This window comes from Crinia signifera, chromosome 6, assembly GCF_055691185.1.
Source record: "Crinia signifera chromosome 6, ASM5569118v1, whole genome shotgun sequence".
NCBI lineage: Eukaryota > Metazoa > Chordata > Amphibia > Anura > Myobatrachidae > Crinia > Crinia signifera.
The window spans coordinates 139906656-139914390 of NC_139222.1; positions in this window are offsets into that span (position 1 = coordinate 139906656).

The following is a 7735-nucleotide window of genomic DNA, read 5'->3' on the forward strand; positions in this document are numbered from 1 at the left end:
CACTCCCATACCTCCCAACTTTTGACCTCAACAAATAGGGACAAAAAAGGGGGCGGGGCGTATGCAAATGAGGGCGCGGCTTATGCTAATTAGCCGCGACCTCATTTTCATACGCGAATAGACGCTGTGCGCATGCGCACAGCGTCTATTCTACTAGATTGGGGGGTCTCCCAACTGCCACCCCCCGCAGCGGGACAATGCCTGCCGCAGGTGGGACAGAGGGACAGGACCCGAAAATCGGGACTGTCCCTGTAAAATCGTGACAGTTGGGAAGTATGCACTCCGGCTCCTGCCGGACGGTGAAATCCCGCACGTGCCGCACACATTAGTTGTGAATGGACACTATTGTGTCCATTCACAAGGGACGGCCACGGCCCGGTTGCAGCTGGACCCCGCCACTGGAAGGGACGGCTGCCGGGCTGTGGCCATCCCCTCCATGATAATCTACTGTGTGTGGCACGGCTCCCAGGCAGTGTTCCCTCTAAGCTGTGCGCTCGTGCGCGCGCACACAACTCGCCGAGCATGCGCACAGACATTACAACAGAGCGCACAAAGCAGCAGTGGTCCCTTTTTGCAGTTGTGGACTCAATTATTGTGTGTTTCACCCATTAACTACATTGTGTGATATGTTTTGAATGTTTAAATGTTTAATATAATTTTGAAGTAAAGTTAACACAAATGCTGAACGTCATTTTCCAGTTATATATAAGTGACGCACAAAAATTTAAATTTCCTTCCAAAGTTGCACAGCCAAAATCTTTTACTGCACACAGACTTCGTAAAATTAGAGGGAACATTGCTCCCAGGCCGTGCGGGTTTTCGTCATCCGGCAGGAGCCGGAGTGTGTGAAACCAGCCTTAGGCTGCATCTATACATTGAGAGGGTTATTCTGGTTTACTCCTGGCAAACTCCTTCTTAGATGGACAAAACCATGTGCACTACAGGGGGTCAGATGTAAAATGTGCAGAGAGAATTAGATTTGGGTTATTTTAGATTTTAGTTATTTTGATTCTGTGCAGGGCAAATACTGACTATTTTTACACTGCAATATAGATCTCACTTTGAAGTAAACCCCCCCCCCCCCCCAAATGTAATTCTCTCTGCACGTTACATCTGCCCCACCTGCAGTGCACATGGTTTTGTCCATCTAAAGGAGCCCATACACTAAAGGAGCCCATACACTAAAGGAGCCCATACACTAAAGGAGCCCATCCTGCTCCCGCGGCATCTCATAGTACAGTACAAAAAGTATGTGCTGCACATACTTTTTGTACAATGCATGCACAAGGCATGCGATGCGATACGATGTGTACTTTAAAAGTACAGAATGGACGCCCAGAACGGAGCGTGTATGGGCTCCTTAAGAAGGAATTTGCCAGAAGGAGTGAACCAGAATAACCCCCTGAATTTTAACCCAACAACTACGAAAATTGCGGGACTATTGTTACGCCACTGGCCACAAGGGTTCCGCAGTGCCTGACAATACATAAATTAGAAGAAAATCACACAGACCCTCCCACCATCAGAACAGGGCCAAATTTGGCCCCTCTGAGCCAGCATAAATCACCCCCTATGTGTACCTCTGCCCCTCTGCTGATTTCCCTGCAATCCCAGCCAGTCACACTATGAGGCTACCAGATCCTGGAAACAACCTGCCAGCCAGCATCTTGGCTCAGTCAGGCAAGCAGTATGAGCCAGCCTAAATAGAGATGTCATGGGACTGGCCGACCAGGAACCTACCCACTGTCACGCCGACCCATCTTCCCCTGGAAATCTCTAACCACCAGTTCATCTTTAATTCTGTTTGAGAAGCATTGTTCTATTTGTTTCTGAACTGTACAACATATTTTCCCACATTACAGTATGTTACACATTACTATGTTAAATGCTGAAGGATGTACTGTAGTTCCCCATTCATTAAAGATGTTATGAAATTTAGCTAAGAAGCCTGATAGCATAGACTCTCCTACAGCTGAGATGACCATTGCAGGGGTTGTTGTATAGAGATAATGTAGGCAATCTTGGTTCTTTCCTTAGGAAAATGTTCATGTTGCAATTCAAAGTGGATACTGCATTGGTTCAAAAATCCTTGTCAAGTCTTGGGGATTTTGGGAGTTGTTATCACAATCCATGCAGTTCCACTTCCATGGGCAACACTTCTGCTCTGGTGGTTCTAACACACTGGTTTGTGTCCCTGTGGTCTGTGGCAATCAGATAAAAAGGCAGCTGTGAGCTGCACCTAGGGACTGGCTATTTATCTTTGTTCTGTCTGAATTACAATCTGGACCAGATAATAAAGTCTAATTTATGAATGTATTCCAACAGAAAAGCATACCCTACCACACGGGTGCCAGACGGGGTCCCGATAGTCGTTTACTCGACGTTGGGATACCGACTGACAAAACACCGACAGCCGGGTTTCCGACGGCCACCTGCTATTTTTCCCTTAGTTGTGCTCACCATGTTGTCTGAGTCCGGACAGTCGGGATCCCAAAGTCGGGCTAATGACTGTCGGGATCCCGACTGTCGGACCCCTGTACCACACCCCTACCACACGTCAATAGTTTAAGCAGGCAGTGCTAGTGTCACTGATGAGCTGCAACTACCTTCCCCCCTTCCTTAGGTCCTGTGGCTCCCTGGTTCTCCTCCACCTGTGGCTCACCCCTTTCTAGTACTGACACATGCTGTGTCTGTTGTGCAGTGTCTGTCCCTTCCTCAGGTCATTTCCAGAACAGCATTTGTGATGTCGTGCAGTCACCACTGCTGACGTAAAGACCCATTAAGAGGAGCAGGCTCTGAGCATGCTGAAGACAAGGTGACAGGGCGTTGGAGGGACACAGAGCGGTGGGGAAGCTGCTGGAGGGTTACGGGGCATGGAGCTGCTGGAGGGGCATAGGCAGTTTGCTTCTGGAGTGACAGAGGCAGAAATGTGTATAAGGGGCACTACTGTGTGCACTGCATAGTGTATAAATGGCACTTCTTCTACTGTAGACATTATGTATATAAGGGGGACTAATGTGGGCATTATATGGAAGTGGTATTATTATTTAGGGCATTTTGGTTAACCACTTTGGGGGTATGATCGGAAATTTCTCGGACTGATCTGCGCTGCCTGCGTGGGCTCGCCCGAGAAATTTCCAGGCATGCCACTGATTGATAGGTGTGTGCCAGAGGTGCCTCCAGCTATGCACCACTAGGGCACCACCACTAGTGGCACACCCCCCCCAGATTGTCATCTCCAGGCAGTGCCGACTCCCCCAATCATACGCCGGGGCTCAGTGCTGCTGCCACCGCCACGATTCACAGCAGTGAGCGGGTGGCAGGCCCCGGCAAAGTTAAGGGGTGGCTTGTAGGGATTCAGGAGTTCGGGTGCCCGAGCCACCCTGAAAATTCCGGAGCCTGTCATCTGGTCACTGCTGTGATTGGTGGCGGGGGCAGGGGAACCCCGGCAATCCCCACTGGATGGTGGTGAGAACAGGTTGGGAGGGGTACGCAACAGGGGAGGGGTTGCCCTTAAGTTCTGTGGTGAGTTTTTCTGGGGCAGGGCAAACCTGGGCATAGGACCTTATTCTGATCCACACGCAAATCTGCAGTAAATGCCGCCTGCATGAACATCCGCCCCACCCTCGGTCACCGAGTTCCCCAACACGTATAAACATCCATTTGCAGCCTTGGTCGGCGACCATCGAATGATTTGTACAGGGCTCGCAGATGTAAGACACCGCTATGGTGTCTTACATCTGAGAGTGCCATGTGCGGGAAACGGGCGGGCAGCTGATATCCGCTGACCTCATCTGCTGCCCCCCACACCTGCATCACGGGTGCATTTACATGGGAAGGCCCAGCGTTTTCATGGGAACGGCCAACGTTTTCATGGGAATGGCCAGTGTTGTCATGGGTGTTCCCATGGGCGCAACCCCTCACTGCTGCCCCATGCCCCCCACTTGCACTGCTAGGTGCGATTGGGACAGCGAACAATCAGCTTACCGTGCCCGCTCGCACCAAGTGTCTGCACATACACATAAATGCGCAGTCGCAGATGCTAAACATCTTTTGCACAGTAGCAATGAAATCAGAATAATAATGTGGGTTGTGCTGTTAATGCAATCTCCTCAATTATATTTCTGTTTGAGGAAATGTTATTATAGTTTCAAATTGTTGTTACCTTTTACCCACAGGCTCATGCACACAATCTGAATCCAATAGCGGGTATGTTAAAGAGATAAGTAATACATGTTTCCTTAGCTAGATACACAGTATAATATATAAATCAGATTTCATTTATTAGTGGGGATTTTCAGAGGAAACTGATAATATCCACTGTTGGAATAGGATTATTATTAACCCTTTGAGTGCCAAAACATTTATATCCTATATACTGTATATATATTTTTTCCCTTAAATAGGAAATATAATATTTTTTTACACAACATTTTTCATTTGAATTTTTATAACAAATGTGGGATTTTAAGTGGATATTTTGAACATCTCTCACAGAGATGTTGGCACTGAAAGGGTTAATAAGAATAAATGCCCATGATAACCATTTATATATTTAATCTAACAACACTCTCTTCCTTTTGTGAAATACAGCTATAGATAAACGTAAGGTCCATACACACTGGGCTATTATGCCCAGCGTGTATGGACAGTGATGATCGCTGTCATCACTGGGGGGGAAAGCTGCTCAGTGCATACACACTGAGCGGCATTCCCCCTGCCTGGCGCGGTCAGCAAGGGGGCAGACGGCTTTGCATAGCACAGTGTAATACCAGCAGATGAGCAGCTTTCCAAGCGGTAATGCAGGAGCGCGCATCACCGTTCATCGCCAGGCCATACACACTGGGCGGCTTTGAGCTGAAAGCCGCACAAACTTGGTGTTTTGAGCAGCTTTCAGCTCAAAATCGCAGAGTGTGTATGGGCCTTTAGGTTAGTATGCTAGAATTTATTCAGTATATTGTATACAGGGGTGGATTAAGGGCCTTATTCTAGTTCACTCTTTCTGACAAAATCCTTCTTAGATGGACAAAACCATGTGCACTGCAGGGGGCAGCTGTAAAATGTACAGAAAGATTAGATTTGGGTTATTTTGTTTCTGTGCAGGGTAAATACTGGCTGCTTTATTTTTACACTGCAATATAGATCTCACTTTGAAGTGAAACCCCACCCAAATTTAACTCTCTCCGCACAAGTTACATCTGCCCCACCTGCAGTGCACATGGTTTTGTCCATCTAGGAATTTATCAGAAAGAGTGAACTAGAATAAGGCCCTAAGAGAGGAGAGGACCTGTGTGCTGTGTGAGTCCCCTCCTCTCTGGCAGCAGCTGCAGTGCTGTGTAGACTTTGGCTTTGTGCCACAGTCTACAGCTTATGCACAGGTCTCAGGAACATAATGACCACACCCTATTTTTTTATTTGTTTCTAAGAATACAGATTTATTAAGCAAACAAATCAGAAAGTACCTTCCAGAAAGAAAAAGGTAGCTCAGAAAATCAATACTACATAAATAGCATTTATCTATTAAGGCCTTGAAAATCCATAAAAATATCTTTGCAAATGTGTGGCATTATGGCAGAAGCTTCTGGAAGGCATCATTAAGAAGTTTGTGGTGAGCAGCGGTGAAGCTAGGTGCCATGGTGCCCGGAGCAAAGGCAAAGGTATGTTTCGTGCCCCCCCCCCCCCCATCAATGATTGAGTACTATTTTTATTACAAATGCCCAGTGCTTGATTTGTATGTGCCACACTGTAAAATGCAGCAGCACTGTAATTAGATTTGTATAACGTCACTCCAGTCACTCTCTCCCAGTGACACGGCAGTGCGGCACGTTAGCTTGGGAGTGCTGAGGGAGGGTACGCAGCCTGTCCGTGGCTCACAGCTGAGTGCAGGGCAGGAGTCGGGACATGGAGGGAGAAGACATCAGGCTGCGGCTGGGCGGAGAGGCGGGCGGGCGGACAGCCACAGGTGACAGGCACTTAGAGTTCCGGGGATCGTTTGCGGTGCAGGCCGCCCTGCACCCCTACGGTGTCCGGAGCTCGTGCTCCACTGGCTCCGCCCTCCCTATGGCCCTGGTGGTGAGGAATGAGAAAGAGTTGGACAGCATGCAGGAGGAGACACATACCAAAATCTGTTGCAGTGATGGTTTCACGCACATTCCATGAGAGAACAGAGGTGAGGATCTGTAGGCCACAGAAAGCCTGGTTGCAGGCCAGAGTCTCATTGAATGCATTGCCATTTATGCAAATTCTAATTCAGTATGGTTTTACTGTTTAAACCCAGCTCCTTTGGAAAGTTGCCTATATTTAGACCATTTTCCAATATAGTCAGTGATTAAAGAGGTCCGGGAGAGGTGGTGGAAGTCACTCCCCCCCCGCCTTATATCACAGCCAGGGTGGGTGCCAAGGTGTTTGGCTCCCCCTTGCAATCTTTACATTTATGGCCTACCCCACATACCCATGTAAAGAATAATACGCAGCACATAATACCATCCATAATTGAAATTATGCCCCACTTTGCAAAACATCCCAACACCTAAAAGAAACAACAGTGCGGTCTGAATGTGCACTGCAAAAAATTAGGGCATGACTTTGTGGGACAGGGGATTATGCACACTGTAATGCCCATTACACAGGGGCTTAACAAGCACCTTTTGGGCCCCATAGCAAAATCTTGAAAGCCCCCCCCCCCCCCCAATTGTCACTACAATGACCCTCGGGGTGGCAGAAGAGAGAAGGAATTAAGAGTCAAAGAGGGTGTCAGGGAGAGAGAGGGGTGGTTGGGGAGAGAGATGGTTTAGAATCTAGATGGATGAGAGGCGCAGGGGAGAGCAGAGGAGAGGAAGAAAGAGAGAGAGGTTAGATGGAGAGTGAGTGAGAGGTGGGGGTAGAGAGTGCAGGAGAAAGATAGAAAGAGAGAGAAAGGTTAGATAGAGCAGAATGGGGGAGAGAGAGGTTAGACATGAGGAGAGAGAGAGCAGGATAGAAATAAATATAAAGGATAGAGGGAGGGGGTAGAGAAAGCAGGAGAGAGAGAGAGAGAGACAGAAACATGAGAGAGGTTAGATGGAGAGCGGGGGAGGTAGTGTACTTTATACAATCCTATCCTAATCTCATCCTCCCCTCCTACACCATCTCAGTACATGCTGTGTTGTGTTCTCGCCCTCCCACCCCCTGCTCCTCCTCATCCCCTCGCCCCTTTAAGATAAGTGCTGCAGTTTACCTCCAGCATTGAGGGAAGGTCAAGGTCTCCTTTTCGTTGCCGGGACTTTCACGCGTCTGCACCAGGTTTTAGCTGCTGCAGACATTCCCGGCTGAGCTCTGTAATCATCTTTTCTGTAGTCAGCTCCCTCCCATGCTACCTCGGTGCACAGCCAGGGGCGGGCTGGGCCGGGGGGCAGGGTGCCATGTGCCCCCCGGGTCGCTTAGCCAGCCACTGGCTGCGGGCCACGCTGGATCACCATCCACCTCCTCCAGGCAGCCCTCCTGCGCTGGCCGCGGCTTCCAGAACACGGCCGCGGCTACAGGAAAATGGCTGCCGGCCCCTGCACTGAGGACATGTCTTCAGTGCAGGAGGCCGGCGGCCATTTTCCTGTAGCCGCGGCCGTGTTCTGGAAGCCACGGCCAGCGCAGGAGGACTGCCTGGAGGAGGTGGATGGTGATCCAGCGTGGCCCGCAGCCAGTGGCTGGCTAAGCGGCCCGGGGGAGCAGGAGGGCTGTCGTACCCCACCGGACCCCCCCT